The sequence below is a fragment of the Artibeus jamaicensis genome, unplaced genomic scaffold, assembly GCF_021234435.1.
Source record: "Artibeus jamaicensis isolate MK-2021 breed Jamaican fruit bat unplaced genomic scaffold, CSHL_Jam_final scaffold_1689, whole genome shotgun sequence".
In the NCBI taxonomy this organism is placed as follows: Eukaryota; Metazoa; Chordata; class Mammalia; order Chiroptera; family Phyllostomidae; genus Artibeus; species Artibeus jamaicensis.
This window is the reverse complement of record NW_026522029.1, coordinates 6,146,831-6,164,062: the sequence shown is the minus strand read 5'-3', so window position 1 is coordinate 6,164,062 and position 17,232 is coordinate 6,146,831. Positions and strand designations below refer to the sequence as shown.

General features: G+C 50.5%; 1 long non-coding RNA gene across 1 annotated transcript; it reads right to left on the bottom strand.

Annotated features, from left to right (window-relative positions):
• Positions 1 to 2,323: 2,323 nt before the first annotated feature.
• LOC119054485 (uncharacterized) lies at positions 2,324 to 4,717 on the bottom strand. Its single transcript, XR_005083528.2, has 2 exons — positions 4,367 to 4,717; positions 2,324 to 3,599 (listed from the first exon to the last, which is right to left on the bottom strand). It is a non-coding gene; the product is annotated as an uncharacterized LOC119054485 (long non-coding RNA).
• Positions 4,718 to 17,232: the final 12,515 nt, after the last annotated feature.

Genomic DNA, 17,232 nt, shown 5'->3' with positions numbered 1-17,232 from the left:
GTTTTGCTTTCTTGTCTCTAAGACATTCCCTTTGTATTGTGCCAACTCGACCATGCACTCATGGATTTTATAAAAGGGGCTGGAATACATATGTAGTCCATCATTTAGAAGCATACTGTCCCTAGAGGAGTTTCGTGGAACATCTAGTTCACTACATTTGATGAAGTGATAGGTGTAGTTTTTATTGGCAAGGGAAAATATCAACATAAGGAGTGAATATAAAAAATTAAGTTACATACCAGTGTTCTCTCTGGATCATGGGTTGTTGGATGATGCTTGCTTTGCCTTTTGTGCTTTTGCTATATTGTTTTAATTTATTTGCAATGAGAATTTATTATTTTAACAAAAACAGTTGTCTCGATTCTACTCACACTATTAAGCAGGTATGGGAAACATCTGTGGCTTCTTTATTTCTTGATAACATGCTTAGTTGTGATTCTGGAGACTCCATCCCAGCAGGAAGTGCAGGACTAGGGAAAAGGAGCCTGGAGGGCTAGGCTCAGTATGTGGGTCTCCCCAGGTCTGCATGCCTCTCCCCTCCACCCCATGCTTCCACCACTGCCTCATCTTCAGATCAGTGCTACATAGCTCCGCCTTTCCAAAGCGAGAGCTCCAGTTCCTTCATTTTCCCTGCCATGGCAGGAGCTACAGCAGCTGCGGTGTCCAGGTCGGCCTCAGCAGGCAGGACCCACAAAGGTTCTGGTTCCTCTACCACCTCCAGACTCAAACAAAGGGTGTATTTTTACTCATTGCTTAGTGACAAATTATTTTTATTCAACACCTGGGGCTTAAAGCAACAAACAGAGGCAAATGTTGACCATTGAAAGACAGGAAAGAGTTGCAAACAGCAAACAAACTCAAACCGTCCACGGGCTACTTTAAGGTGTGGTGGTTTCCCATGATGCACCTGGAGTCTCCGGTGTCCAAACAACCGAAGGGGTTTCCTTGTGAAGCAGTGGCCCCCTCGGCAACGCCCTCTCTCCTTCCTCGCCTCACTTTTCTTTCTTCCCTCATTCTCGCTATGCTAGGACTGCATTAGTCGGTGAAGCTTTAGCATATACGTTTTGTTTGAAAAACCACTGACTCTTCTTCCTGAACGGTAGCTACAACAAAGGCGGAGGTTACTGGCTCTCGTAATAACGGAGAGAACTAACCGCTGGCCAAAGCTGACCTCTGCCACCGGGTTATTCGCCCAGTCTGATTCTCAGACTTGTCCACAACTGATCCCGGCTGACTTGTCAGGATGACGCACTAACCCCACAACTAAAGACCATGATTCTGGTCCTTTCTCTCCACCTGCAAAGTGCCCCACTCTGGGGCCTCTCTGTTCCAACCTCAGTCCTCTGCTCAACTACAGATTCTCTCAGCATCTCAACCGGGGCAAATAAGAACGTCTAAGTTCTCCTGTAAGACATGGCTGGGCCACGGCGACAGAAGGGCTGCCCCACCCCCACCCCCGCCACCGTCTCCTCTACTTACCCACGGCCTCCACTTAAACGTCTGTGGCCCACTGAGGGGACTATAATGTGAGAGATGTTAAACCCCATGTTCTCAGGTTCCTACATATCATCTGAATGCTTTTACAGTGTCCAGTAATTAGACCCATGGGAGTGGAAACCAAGGAAACTGGATTCTGACTCCATGTCCTCCTCCACCTTTCCGTTCTTCCCCCGCAGCCCTCAGGTGAGAAGGGGTGAGCCTCCCAGGCTACATCCATCACCCCACAGTCGGAACGATTTCTGCCCCACTGTGTAGAAGGAAATCGTGTGATCATATTATTGAGAGCATAAGACATTCAGAAAACATTGTTCTTTCTTTAGAAAACCTTACTCAAAGGGCTGTTCTGTCCTCGTGGACTCAAAAACAGGAGGTCACCTTTGACATTTAAAGCGCAACTTTGGCCTCTTTGCTCCAGGCAGTTCCTTCCCTTCTTGAAGCACCAAAACTCATTGCTCTTATGGGTGGGGACCACCAACAAAACAAAATCTACGGGATATGGATATACATTCAAAATACATTTTAAATATGTTATCTATCTCCTTTAGGCAATTAAAGTATTTCCCCAAACACAGTATCACTGGGGGAGGGAGGAGGAACTCTTGGTGACAAAGGTGAAGGGACCGAGAAGGACAAACTGCTAGTTAGTTACAACAGTCACAGGATGTAAAGTACAAATCAGGGAAACACACTCAATAACATTATAATGACTGTGTCTGGTGCCCCGGGCCGGGACTGGAAATATCAGAGGGAACACTCTGTCAAGTGTGTGATTGTCTAACCACCACGCTGTACACCTGAAACTAATGTAAGATGATACTGAATGTAAACTGGAATAGGAAAAACAGTTTTTAATCAAAAACAATGCCACCACTGCCATTGAGCCATTACTGAGCCTGCTGCCAGCTTGTCCATTACAAATACCCCTCTTTCTTCCTCCAGGTCTCAGTCCCAAACACTCACTCTTCCCTGGTTGTGGACTGCTTGGTTGAAGCCCATTTTCTGGTTTTGAACTCAGCAGTCCCTCCCAGGTGTGAGTTCCCACTTCCCGCCTTGACGGAGGGTGAGAGGAGCTCTCTCCAGCCACGTTCCCTCACCCCAGGGTCAGCACAGAGCCGTCAAACCCAGGATGTTGCCAGACATGAAAAGATGTCTGTGAAGTCGCTTTGGAACCTCTTCAGCACCACACAAATGTCAGGCATTATCTCATGGAAACAGCTTCTCGAACAGCTGAGAGGGCTCTTCTTAACGCTGCCTCTCTGGATACGTGTCCCAGGGGGCCAGGAAGGGTCAAGTCCAGCTCAGGGGGTGGGCTTCTTTAAGAAGAAAAAGAATGGAGCGAGAGGGCCACCTACGCGGAGTCATTTTCAGAAGCATCTCGTCTGCCTAGAAAACCGCTGGCTTTAGGGCTCCGCTCGTAGAATTAGAGAGCATGGCCTAGGCGGTGCTTCCAGGAAAGTCTGAGTCGCGATGTGGCGATGGTGGTGAACCTGAACCCCAGAGCGTTTCAGGCCGCACACTGTTGTGGCCATGGGCACAGATCCACCCAGGCCGCTGTCCAAGTTCACTCTGCCCGGTAGAAGAGGAGTTGATTTATGTCTCCAGCAGGTATGCCAGAGAAAATTCAAATTGATCAAAAATTAAATATTCATAGGACATTATTCATTAAGATTCATCTCGCCGAGTGGATGAAATGAGGCAAGGGAAGAAATTAGCTTGCTTGAGAGTGTCAAAGTGATTATGTGATTAAACTGCAATTTATAATTTCTCCTTCAAAAAAAGCATTACTTCTTGATTTCTCCTCCTCACTGTGCCCCCTTGTTGTGCAGGCCTGAGCCAAGAGCACCCGGGGTTCGTCGGAGCTGGGGAGGCTCCAGGCAGCGCCTGGTCGCCCTCTCTCCCTCCTGCCCCCCATCACCCACCACTGACTCCAAGAGAGGGCCTTCCACTGGCCTCTGGGAAGGGCCTCTGGGCTCTGCTCTCAAGGCTGAAAACAAAGCTTCCAGAAGCAACTGGCACCCCCCTGAGAGGAAGCCAGTCAAATTCCCACAGCGCCAATCGCAGGGATGGTTTCTAGCCTCAGGCCACTGCCTCACCATCACCTGGAGAAAAAGAAAAAGCAGAAGTACAATTTTCCTACAGAGCATTCCTGGAGGGTCTCTCCGGAAGTCCCCTCTGGCCACAGTTTAATCTTCCAGAGAAGAGAGGCGTCCTGCTCCTACTCTTGGTCTCCCTTCTGAACTTGATGTGCACTGCGCAAGGTCAAGTCCAGGTCAGCTGAGGACTCACAGAGCTCACCCACTGAGACACCGTCAGTGAAGGTCAGCAAGCCCCGCCCTGTTCCTTCAGCAAAGGTCCCGGGAAGGGTAAGCGTCAGCGTTCCAGAGCCCAGCAGGTTCCGGGAGGAGTGAGGTGGCGTCCCCTTAGGTAACCCACCTCCTTCACCAGCATGTGGGGCCTCTCTAGCACCCTCCCCCTTTGGTGACTCCCCAGATAGGCAAAACCTGAATCCGGTGAGAAACCAGGGACCCCCCCCAAAGCCCTGCCACACAGCGGCCAGGCAGCCCTGGCTTTCCAAGTGTGCTCCCCTGAGCCCCGAGGACCCTGAGGACACAGCGGCTCTGTGGGGAGAAGGGGCAGCCCGAGAGGAGCAGCACTCCGCTTTTATCTGCCTTGCACGCGGTGCTTCTGCTCGTGATTTCATATCAAGAAGGCATTTTGCTGCTAAAAATAATTTTAAAGCCACTGAATTAGATAGATGACCTCTAACAAGCCCCTTTCAGTCCAGAAGCTTCTGACTTCCTGACTTCGGTGGTGTGGAAACAAAAGGTTCTCTGAGCTAGACTGAGGCTCTGCTTCCTCCTCTTACCTCTTTACAAAGAAATGCGGTCTGTCTGTCTGGCTGGCTGTCATTCAAGGATCCAGAGGCTAGCTAAGACGACATGTGTGCGTGTGGAGACAGATGGGTAACTGTTTCTCTCGCTCTGCGTGCCCGGTCCACCTCGGCCTCTTACGTCTCTGTAACTCCGAGTCTCTCGCGCTGCCGCCCAGTGAAGATCGAGAGGCCGGCTCCGCCGAGGAGAAGGGCGGTATCAATCCAAGCTGGTTTCCCAACGCCGCGGAGGCCTGCCCAGGTTAATTAGTTGTGCAGGCTTGTCTTCCAGGCAGCGAGCGGCAGGGTTTTTTACAGCTCTCTTACTGCAGCTATTTGTTTTCTGTTCTATTTGGAAACGCATTTATCTGACTATAAATAGCATCCACTGTGACAAAGGCCAAGACAGGCGGTGAACAGCCCCTCCAGGGATTTGGGGTCAGAAAGCTTCAAGGCCCCGTCCCCCTACCCGGAGAGGCACTTCCGGGCCTTGGGAGAGGCCAGGGGGGCCCCTCTGAGGAAGAGACAGGACTGAGGGGCGTGGGCATGGTTGAAAGTGGAGAAAGGCAACCCCACTAGTGTGCAGAGCCCACAGCAAGGGGGCAGGGGCCTGAGGGTGTCGGGGGAGGGCACCGAGGAGGAGCCCGCAGCATGATGAGGAGGAGGCAGAAATCTGGGCCCCAGTCCCAGCGCACCTAAGCCACGTGACCCCAGGCGCCTCTTTAACCTCCGCGTCCCAGTGTCCTCACCCGTAAACTGAGAATGATGACGTCTCTCCACGGACTGGCTACAGATGTCCAGGAGACAATGGAAGGGCAAGTGCTACACAAAGGACAGAATTCTCACTCTGCAGATGAAAACGACTGCTCAGGGGCACCATCCTGGGGTATGGGGCCAGGACTCCAGGACCTCCAGGGGTGGGGGAACGGACCTAAACATGTTAGAGGAGGGATGTGATGAGGGAGCTTCAGCCTTCTGTCCAAAGGGTCTGTCCGCGGCCTCCACATGGTCACAGAGTCAGGCCCGCAGGCGACTTGCTGACCACAGGCTCACTGTGGCTAGTTCAGTTCCTACACAAGCCCCAACTGGGAAGATTCTGTTAGTGCCAGCAAAAATTACTATGGAGAGTAATTCACACTCATCTCTACAAGCACTTACTTAGGGGATCGGGGTGATGGGGGGACCGATGAGGGGCAGAGGGACAACTGTGTCAATCCGAGTAGGAAGAATGGGCTATCGGTAGAGGGTGCACCTCTGGGACTCGGACGGCCTGTTTCTATCACTTTCTGGTGATAAACCTTGGAGAAGCTATTTAGCATTTTTATCTCCATTTAGTTCCACATCTGTTAATTGGACACGGTAACGACACGGAGCTCCCTGGATTGCAGTGTGAGAACTGAGTGAGGTCAAGTTCGTCACGTATTTGGATGTCGGTAGATGGTGTGTGGCTGGAGTTCCACAGACACCAGCCATGCCGACAGCACATAAACACCAGTCGGGACACATTTAAACACATTCACACGCGACTGAACCCACTGACACCTGAGAGCCTGCGAGCCGAGGGAGTGCAGGGCAATATGGACTTCGGTCTGACGGGATTTAAATCGAGGAATCCTTCCAGAAGGAACAGCAACTGCAACACAGTTTAAGAGACAGGACATGCTTGTCTCCTGCCATGCAAATCCTCACGTGTTTTCCCATTACGACGGGATTATAGCCAAGGCCTCGAGAGCGGGGCAGGAGGAGCTGAGTAACCCCAGAAAGCACGCCGCTGGCAGATGGAGCCAGCAACCCCAGACAGGACCAATGAGGCCCCAGGATTCCTGGACAAAACCGGCGCCCTGCCACCCTAGTCAGGACAGGTAAAAACAGAGGGGACGAGAGTCGGCAGGCCTGTGGGGAGAGGCTGGGCCTTCCTCTCCCCGTGGACAAGAGACGGAGCTTTCCTGCCCCATGCAAAGAGAAAGAGGGCGCCTGGACCCCACCACAGAGCACTGTCGAAGAACCCTGCGATCCGGGAGCCTAGGGCTGCTGCCGGAGCCCTTTCTATTCTGCTCCCCACCGTGGGAAAGAAAAGCAGAGCGCTTGCTGCCCCTGCCCTGAGGACTAGGCTTACACTGGAATGTGGCAGGAGCCCACCCAGCAGGGCCTGAAGGGACCTGGTGCGGCATGAGTGGGAAGACGGTGGGGGCAGCTCTCCCACCCCAGGTCTGTGTGGCCCTTGAAGGCCACGGTCATCCCAGCGGGCTCTGTGGAAATGCACAGAAGTCAGCTCAGGGGCAGGGACCGAAGGTTTGCTCAGGCTGCTGCTGAACGAAGAGACAGATGCCTAAGCCAGAGACTGGAGCCACTGGAAGCCCTTGGCACTGGTGCCACCCCAGGGAGGCACAGTTGTGGGTGGGGCCAGGAGGGGAAAGGGTGATGGAGGAGCCTGGGGTAGAATCTCTAGCATCCGAGAGAACCAGGAAGGGGTCAAGGACACAGACGCCCCCTCTGTTCTCATAAGTCTTTTACAGAGGCCCCTTCCTTCTCCTCCCTCCCCCAGCCTCAAACAGAGATGCTGAGGCCTTGAAGAGGGGGACAAGGGGCCACCAAGCCACCCACCACTGCCCCAAATGGCTAAGGCCAAGCAAGCTCTAGCTTTTGCTGGAGGGGAGGGAGAAAAGCTCTGGATCAAGCTTGCAATGGAAGTTTTAAAAATGCCTAAAACGGAGTCCTAATTACTGGAATAAGATGGTTCTAGTAACTGAAAGTGGCTGGAGGGCGGTGGGAGCGGACCGAGACGTCACCAAGGAAGCTGCTCCCAGCAGGAGGAGGTCTGGCAGGACGGCCGGGCCAGGCCGTCCCTGGAGGAAATGAAACTGGTTGGTGCTTACACTGCGAGTGGAGACTCCCCGGTAAATGGGGCCCACTTACATGCCCAGGGAAAGGAACTGGACACCTGCGTTCCTCTGGTCAGGGTGCCCAGATGAAAGACAACGCCTCCCTCCCATTCAGATGCCGCCTCGCCTCTGGGATAGAGACCGACCCTGCCCTGCGTGGACAGGGGAACCTGTCCCCAGGCTTTCAAGGAGGTACTTTGAAAGGAACTCAGGTGTCTTTTCACAGGAATCAGCACCGAATGCAGGCAGCTGAAGACATGGTGCCAGCCACGTACCTCTGGTCTACCCCAGGAAGCACTCCCCCCTCTCTTCCCAACCCAGCCAGTGGTCCCCGCCGGGAGGGCCAACAGCCACAAAGGACTGTGAGTCTGCGCAGAAAGGCAGGAGAGGAACAAGCCAGGAACACCCCAGGCTGGGACACAGAGGCAGCATGTCCTGGGGGTCAGGAAACTGCCACGGGGCTCAGTCCCCGAGAGCAGCAATTTTCTACCGGCATGCCACAGGAATGTTTAAATTCCTAGTCAGTAGCTGACTACTTAGTCAGGGCCACTGACCTCTTTTCCCTGAGATTGTCAAGTTGAAAAAATGACAACAGCCAACAGAACAATAGCTGTCCAGTGCGAATGAATCAAAATTATACCTATTTTTTTTGTCAGAGCAGCAAAAAATATATTTTTTGGTGTGCCGCGGCATTTTAATGTTTAGTTTATGTGTCCCGGGAGATGGAAGAGGCTGAAACTGCTGCCCTGGCGGAAAGTGAGGGGAAACAAAGTTTACAGAGAGCGGGCGAGAACGGATTCTTGGAACAGGATGTTCCCTTGGCTAGCGTCCATGTGGGGGAAAGGGAGGGACACGGTCCAACGCCTGTACTGCATCAGACACCCTTTTCACCCCCGTCTTATTCCATCTTTCCACACGCGTGCCAGAGAGGCCTTCTCTCCATTTGACAGAGGAGAAAGCAGGTCAGGGTCGTTGACCGCAGATCACACGCGGCTGGGATTTGAACCTCAGGTCTGTCCGGACGTGCCCGTGGAGATCCACTGTTTATCCTGCCCCTTCAACAATGGCTGTGCTGCTCGGCCACTAAGTGCGTCCATTCCAGTCATAACCCCCAGCAGTTAGCTCCTTCCAGGACCCACCATTGGCTTCTGAGCCACAGTCACGCTTTTCTCGGGGCAGCCTCCAGCCAACGGCGAGCAGGAAGGTGCCTTCCCCTTCCCTGCCAACTCGGACTCCTCTAACTAGCGATTTTGCCCTAGGGTGCCCCCTGCACTGACACAGCGGGCTCTAACAGGTCTGCACCCAGGCTGGGACCCCCTCCAGGCCAGGCCCACTCCCACCCTTTTCCCTTCCCAGGTGTAGCTCCCCTTGTGTGCTCCCAGCTCCCTCTCGGCTTCTGGCTCCCAGAGAACCCGCCCAAGGCTCCCACAGTCTGCCGCCCAAGCTCCTGTTCCTTCTGACATGATAGCCTCACTCTCGTTCACCCCAGGCAGCACTTCTGCAGCCCAGAGAGTGACTTCCCATGGGCAGCTGCGGCTCACCCCTTCCAGAGGAGAGCTGCTAAAGGTTGGAGGACCGGAGCTTCCTGGAACAATTCATTGTCCTTGACTGCCAGGTGCTCAGTGCTCCAAGGCAGTGGCTCACGTTCAACCACACTGTGAAGTTTAAACCCAAGTAACCGGCCACCCTCACTTTCTCCTGCTCCCGGTGCCAATTCCAGCCCTTCAACCGCCATAACGTACGACTGAGATGCTGAGTGTTAGTACGTATATATTGTACTTAATGGGCATGCTCTCTGGTTCCTGTGTTCAACTCAAAATGCAGACGAGCACAGGCAAAAAGAGGAATATAGGTAATGTATGTATTTAAGGATGTAAACCAAAACATGAACTCATTCTATGAGACGAGCATCACCCCAATACCAAAACTAGACGATATTATAGAAGAAAACTGCAGAACAGTATCTCTCATGAACATAGATGGAAAAATCCTCAACAGAATATTAGCAAGTTGAGTCCAACAATATGTAAAAAGAATTTTATACCACGACAAACTGGGATTTATCCCAGCTGTGCAAAGTTGGCTCAACACATGAAAATCAGTGGACCGCATCATATCAACAGGCTAAAAAAACAAAATCACAAGATCATATCGATAGATGCTACAAAAATCTTCACCATCATTAGTCATTAAGAAAATGCAAATCAAAATCCCAACGATGTCCTACTTCACACCCACTAGGATGGCTACAAATGTTTTTTAAAAGGACCACAGCAAGTGTTGGAGAGGATGAGAAATTGCAATGCTCACGCAATGCCGGTGAGAATGTAAAACAGTGCAGGCCCTTCAGAAACCAGTTGGGCGAAATCACCACGTGAGCCAGCATGTCTGCGCCTAGGTACGTGCCCAGGAGAACTGAAAACACGTGTCTATACAGAAAGTCGTACACAGATGTTCACAACGGCCAGAAAACGGATGTAAGCCCAACGCCCACCAATTTATGAATGGATACACCAGATACAGCACATCCACACAATGGAATATTATTCAGTCGTAAAAATGACCAGAGTACTGACGTGCAGATGAACTTGAAAACGTGATGCTGAGTGAAGGGGTCAGAGACGGAAGGCCATGCACTGTGTGATGGGTTTGTGTTAAATGTCTGCAATCGGCCAGTCCAGGGACAGAAGGTAGATTAGTGGGTATAGGGTTTCTTTCTGAAGTGAAGAAAATGTGCTGGAATGAGTGGTGAGGGTTGCATAACTACGTGGCTATATTCAGAAACAACCAAAAGGGGTACTTTTAAGAATAAGTTTTATGGTGTGTGAACTGTATCTCAGTGAAAAACAACTAAAACTATAAAGCCTCTAGAAGAGAACTTTCGTGAACTTGGTTAGGCAAAGATTTCTTAGATAAGGGATCAAAAACACAAGCCATGAAAAATGGGTAACTTGGACTTCATCAAAATTAAAATTTTTGCTGTGTGAAAAATACTGCTAGGAGAACGAAATAATAAACCATATACTTGGAGAAATTCTTTGTAGAACACATATCTGATGAAAGATTTGTGTTCAAGGGACTTATCTAAGAAAAAGAAGAAGATCAAAGCTTTGAACAGTAAAATGATCACAAACTCACAACTACAACAACTGAACCTAAAAAGAAATGAACAACTAGAACAGGAACAGAATCACAGAAGTGGAAATCCCATGGAGGGTTATCAGTGGGGGGGAGGGGAAGCAGGGAGAATGAGGGGAAAGGTACCAGGAACAACAAACATAAATGAGCCCTGGCTGGTGTAGCTCAGTGGATTGAGCATGGGCCTGGGAACCAAAAGATCGCAGTTCGATTCCCCGTCAGGGCACATGCCTGGGTTGCAGGCCAGTTCCCAGGAGGGGATGCATGAGAGGCAACCACACATTGATATTTCTCTTCTTCCCTTCCCTTCTAAAGATAAATAAATAAATAAAATAATTAAAAAAGCATGAATGGTAGGTAGAAAATAGACAAGGGGAGGTTAAGAATAGCGTAGGAAATAGAGAAGCCAAAGAACTTATATGAGTGACCCTGGACATGAACTAAGGGTGAACTAAGGGGTGGGGGGAAATGCTGGTGGGAGGTGGGGTGCAGGAGGGGAATAAAGGGGAGAAAAAAATGGGACAACTATAATAGCATAATCAATAAAATGTACTCTTAAAAAAAGATTTGTGTCCAGAATATAAAATAAACTCTAAAATCTCAACAATAAAAAACCAAACAACCATTTGTTTAAATGGACTAAAGATTTGGACACTTAAAAAAAGATAACAGAAAAGTGAAAAATGAGTACGTGAAGAGATACTCAACATAATTAGTCATTGGGGAAATGTAAATTTAAACTCATAATGAGGTGCTGCTATATATTGGAGTGGCTAAAATTAAAAAGATGGCCATGCAAGAGTTGCCAAGGGTGTGGAACAACAAAAACTTTCATGGTTCAACTATTTTGGAAATATCTGGCAGTCCTTTTTAAAAAAAGTTAAAGCCCTGGCTGGTGTGGCTCAGTGGATTGAGTGCCAGCCTGCAAACCAAAGCATTGCCGGTTCAATTCCCAGTCAGGGCACATGCCTGGGTTGCAGGCCAGGCCCCCAGTAGGGGGCATATGAGAGGCAACCACACACTGATGTTTCTCTCTCTCTCTTTCTCCCTCCTTTTCCCTCCCTCTAAAAATAAATAAATAAAATCTTTTTAAAAATAAAAAATTAAATATATTCCTACCATACTTTAACATATTCATCCAAAAGACAGCATGAATCCATAAAAGACTTGTATGTTTATAGCAACTTTATTCATAATAGCCAAAAAATGAAATAATTCACATGTCCATTATCAGCAGAATAGGAAAACGAATGTGGTATATCCATTCAACGGAGCATTACTCAGCAATAAAAGGAATGAACTATGGCCCTGACTCAGCTGGTTGGGTGTCATTCTGCAAAGTGAAACATCACTGGTTCAATTCTGGGTGAGGGCACAGGCCTGAGTTTTGAGTTCAGTCCCAGTCAGGGTGCATGCATGAGGCAACTGATTGATGTTTCTCTCCCTCTTTCTCCCTTCCTTCCCCTCTCTCTATAAATAAATAAAATCTTTTCAAAGAGTAAATAAACTGCCCTGGCTGGTATAGCTCAGTGGATTGAGCACAAACCTGCAAAGCAAAGGGTCGCCGGTTCAATTCCCAGTCAGGGCACATGCCTGGGTTGCAGGCCAGGTCCCCAGTAGGGGACGCATGAGAGGCAACCATACATTGATGTTTCTCTCCCTCTCTTTCTCCCTCCCTTCCCCTCTCTCTAAAAATAAAATGTTAAAAAAAAGGAAATGAACTACTGATACACACAGCAACGTGGGTGAATCTCAAAGTAAATGTGCTATGTGAAGGAAGCCAGTTGAAAAGGAACACATATTGTGTAACTGCCATGAAATTTCAGAAAGTGCCAACTCACCTATAGTGACAGAAAGCAGATGGGTGGCTGCCCACGGCTGGGAGAGGCGGAACAGGAGAGAGTGGGAAAGAGGGAACCCAAAGGGGCCAGGGAACTTCTGCAGGGGGTGGATATGTTCACCGTCTTGATTGCGGTGGTGTCATGGGTATGTCTAAAACTTACGAAACCCGTAAACTTTAAATGTGCAGTTTATTGCACATTTATATAAATGACTTATTGCAAGTCATTTATACCTGATCAAAGCTGGGGAGGGAGAGAGAACAGTTGCGAGTAAAGATCTAACTCACTATTATGATATCCTAGAAAGCATAGACAGACCACTTTGATTCCTCCCCAAGATTTTTAGCGTTTTGGGATGGAAGGATCCCAGAAGACCCACAAGGCTTAACCAGATCCGAGACACAAATGTCTCCTTTACCAGAACACCTTTCCCTCGCCTTTGAACCTGGTGAATGTCACCACGTCTTATAAGCCCAGCTCGAATCTCACGTTCTCCTTGAAGCTTTCCCTGTCTTCTCCAGGCAGAGTTGGCGGCCTCAGCCCGAGATGTCCGAGCACCTAGGAGTCCAATGTCTAACCCCCTGGAGTTCTGGGGTGTCAGATTTGTGGTTTCTCCTGTTCCCGGAAGACCCTAAAGGTCCTCAACGTGTACTGATCTGCCGTTTTACTGAGGCACAGAGTTGAGTCTTACAAAGAAGGAGACGCGAGATAATGAGGGAGCCGAGCCCCCCCTCACCTCCAGGCCTTCACAGCCCGACCCAGCCCACTGGCCTCTACCTCACAGAAAAACTGGGTTTGGGTTCTTTGCCCTTATGAAGAATAGACTGCCTAAAAAGAAGCTGTCAGCTTGTGATGGAAATGGTGAGTGGGTGAAGCCGTCCAAGAAAGGGATGGTTCTGAGCCAGAAAATAGCTTTGTAAATTACTTTAATCTTTTATTAAGAATCTGGAAGAATCACTTAAAAATCTTAGTTGTACTTTATAGCATTTTATTGGGATAAGTTATATACTTGGGTGACATTAACGGGATTGCAGATTTGAAAAGGCTCTGGGCCTTGCCCCTCAGGAACGTCAAAAACTCCCAGGAGCTCCAGTGTGTACTCAACCTGTCGCTAGACAATGTGTTTAGCTACCTCCCCTCCAGTCTGAGGGGTGCAGTAGTCTAGACTCTGGAGCTAGATGGTCCGGACGCAAATCTCGATTCACTTTGATGCTGTGTGACCTTGAACAGGTTACTTGACCTCTGCATGCCTCGATTTCCTCATCTTTAATATGGCGAGTAAAATAGTACCTGCCTAATAGCATTAATTTAAGGGATTGACTATGGCAATACATAAAAAGCACTTAAATCAGTGTCTAATCCATCAGAAGTGTTTGATAAATGTTAGTAATTAGTTTGAGAGTTTCCTCTAGGGTAGAGTTTAGGTATGAGGGGCTTTATTAAAATTTTCTAGTTCTCGTGGCTCAGGCGGTGCTTGGCCTACGGCATGTGCTCAACAAGAGTTAAAATAACAAGTGAGTAAGTCAGTGAGTAATGAGTTATGGTTCTGCCACTTTGCTCCTAAAGTCAAAACTGCTTTACCTCTGGCGGAACGAGGGCACCCTGGCTGGGCTGATCTGGTACCCCTGGTGCGGCCGGCACCCCTACCACTAACTAGGGCATCCACCACTGCTATCAATGTCACAACCACGGATAATCACGGAGCTACAACTGGGAGGGGGCAGGAGACGCAGCAAGGATGATGGGGGACACTAGACTGGTCTCTGTCCCCCATCTGGCCATCATGGTAGTGACATGAGGGCTAAAATCAGATGGAACTATTCAAGAGACACAGAGAGCTGCCTTGGGATCTGGCTAGCACCCTTGACCCTCCAGAGTTTATTCTCAACCCAGCACCCAGGGGGATCCTCTTAAAACCTGAAGTGAATCACATCGCTCCCCTGTACAAAGCCTTCCAATGGCATCTTACCTCACTTGGAACAAACCCCAAATTCTCACCACGGCCTACGCGGCCCTGTGTGCTCCGGCCCGTGCTGCCTCTCCCATCTCACCTCCTACCTCGCTCCTGTCTGCACACGGCTCCCCAGCCTTCTCGCCCGACACCTGTGTCTTGCAGCTCCTCAAGCACCCCGAGAGCCCTGCTTAGAGCATTTGCACTCGCTGCTCCCTCTGCACGGTATGCTTTTCCCTGGCAACTCGTGGTTCCCTCTGCTGCTTTACTGAGGTCTCTGCTCAGACACCACCTCATCAGAGAGGTCTTCTCGGTCCACCGAACTGAGGTTCCCAGACAGCAGAGACTTCATCTGCTTTATGCATGGCTCCATCCCCGACACCTCGCCCAGCGTCTCAGTGGTTACTTACTGATGGAGGCAGTGACTAAAACCCCAAGAATCCACCTGCTTTCTGCTTTGGTTTTGGTTCCCCTCCCAGGGCCGGACCCTCCCCAGGTGGAGGCTTCTTCCCAGCTATGAACTGCCTCTACCCGAACACAGGTCCCACACCCCGCAGAGTGGGGAGGACAAAAGTGTGTCCCTTTTGGAACATCAGGGAGCTGCTAATTGTACAGAACTCTGTGGGCGAAATCCAGAGGTCCCTGGCTTCATGAAATGCATGTGCATTTGCCAGTGTTTTCCAGAACAGGTCTAAAGTATAATGTGTCTAAAAAAAAAAGCATACTGATTACTGCCATGAACTAAGGTAACAGAAGGGGAACATAGAAGGAAAAGGAAGGAAAACCCTGACGACATTCTCCCCGGGGTAGGGCTAAGAAGATGCATTTCAACAATCTCCCTGAGTGATCCTTAAGTAACCAGCCTAAGCCGGCTCCTTAGAAAGGCTTTAGTCAAGTAGTGCACAAGGCCACACATTACCGTGAGAAAGGCGTGGGCCATTACAGCCCAGTGGGCCTGGGTTCGAATCCGGCCATCACTAGTTATTACCTGTGCCGCCCTCTGCTGCCGCTGGGCCTCTCGGATCGGAAGGTTCCATGTCTAGTTGTCGTAGATAATGACATCTAACCCACTGGGCTGCTGTGGTGACCACAGTAAGTGATTCGTGTAGCCTGGAGCATCATAGATGCTTAATGGATGGTAGCTTGTTACCGTCATTTCTGTGGCCTCTGTTTTCCGAGCGCTTGTGACCTCCCCACGACCTTCTGTGATGAAGCGGCACGCTCACCTTTCCCCTCTACGACCTCACAGAGGCGAACGCAGTCCAAAGGGCCGGTCTGCAGAGAAGAAAACCTTCTGCCCACACCTTCCCTCCAGCTCCCCTTCCCTCCTCTGGAACAGATCAAGGAGCCCTGTTTGCTCTTAACTAGCCATCAATCATTAATAGCGAGTCCTTACACTTTCAGCATCTGTACTCCACCCAGGCTTTCAGGTGTCTTTCAGGGTGAAGGCTTGGGGACGGGGAGGTCAAGCACACCCCATTACCACTCCCTGGGAGAGGCCTGGCGGCGCCGGCGTGCACGGCCGCAGCGTGGGTGTGCGGGCACTCAGAGCCCACGAGCCCTGTGCACCTCCATCAGCCCACACTCCCCACGGCGCAGGACTCAGGACTCAGCGCCTGAGGGCAAAGAGGGAACCGAGGCGGCGCAGATCTATCTGTCCCTCCCACCAGGCAGCAGGGCTCTGGGGGATGGGTGGAGAATGAGAGGGCAGGAGGCCCCTCCACTCGGCTGCACCCCTCCAAGGTCGATCTCATCCCTCGGGAAGAGCGTCTCCCGTCCACGGCGAAAGTGGCAGGGGCACAGCGGCTCCGCTTCCAGTCCAACCGGCTGCCAGCCTTCTGTGACTCCACACCGCCCCCTGCTGGAGGCCGGCTTGCACAGAGCCTGACTGGCCACAGCTCACGCGGGACCACTTTCTGCGAGTCCCCCACGCCGCCCCTCTGGGGCTGCTTCCGGAGCCACAGAACAGGCTGGAATGGAGCGTGACACCCCTATTTCTTAATCTATCATATTGTAAATCCTAATCTATCATATTGGATGATCTCTGCTCTCTCTCTGAACTTCCGTTTTTCCCCGGTTGTATGTAACTAGAAGACGCAGCCCTGACTTTGCCTGCCCTCCCACGGTGAAATGAGACAGAATAAGAAGACGCCCACTCTGCCAATGGAGAGAACTGGGATTTTTCAGAGGAAACTACTTTAAACTTCAGAACTAGGGGGTAGAAATAACATATTCCCAGTAAACAAATGGAGAAACTAAGGCCCAGAGAATCAAAGCAAGCAGCTGCAGAGAACATTACATTATTTATGTTCTCAGTTGCTCACATATATTATTTAAGCTCCTACTATGTGCCTGGCACTGTGATATCTGGATGAAATTCAGCTGCAGTCCCTTCACTGGGCCGCTTGGCGATCTTTCTCCTCTCCACCGTCCCTCACTGTTTTCCTTCTGAATATTTTCCCCTGTGCCCTGGGAAACCCTCACTCCACTAAAAACAAATCCTATACCCACAGCAGCCTCTGGGAACTTTCACTACAGCCTCCTCCTCACTGAAGCTAAAACCTGGCCGGGCCCAAGGACGCTGGCCGCTGGCTGCCTTCTGCTCGGAGGAGGCTCTCCCTCCAGCCACCGAGGTGCCCTCGGGGTCAGCAGTCCCCCAGCTTCCTCCCCACTTCCACACCATGACTTTTCTAGCCTCGTTTACAGGCCTCTTCACACTGAATGGCTCATCACCCTCTACCTCTTATTGCTGTCATTGACCTTGGCCCACACCAGCTGTCAATGTGTCCCCGCTTCCCCATTAACTCCCCCACGCCCTGAGGCATAGTGTGCAGGCCAACCTATCTGACACCCAGGCCTGTCTCTAACTTTGTCCTCACTCCTTCAAACAACCTTCCGCTACGCTTTCAGCTACGTTTTCCAAGGCCACACCTGGACCATCAATGCAAGGTTTCACCTCTGAAGAACTAAAGGTCAACATCCCATGGGGACCACGTTTCCAGCTCTGCTCCAGTCCTCCCGCTTCACCACTCCTTGACCTCACTGACTTCC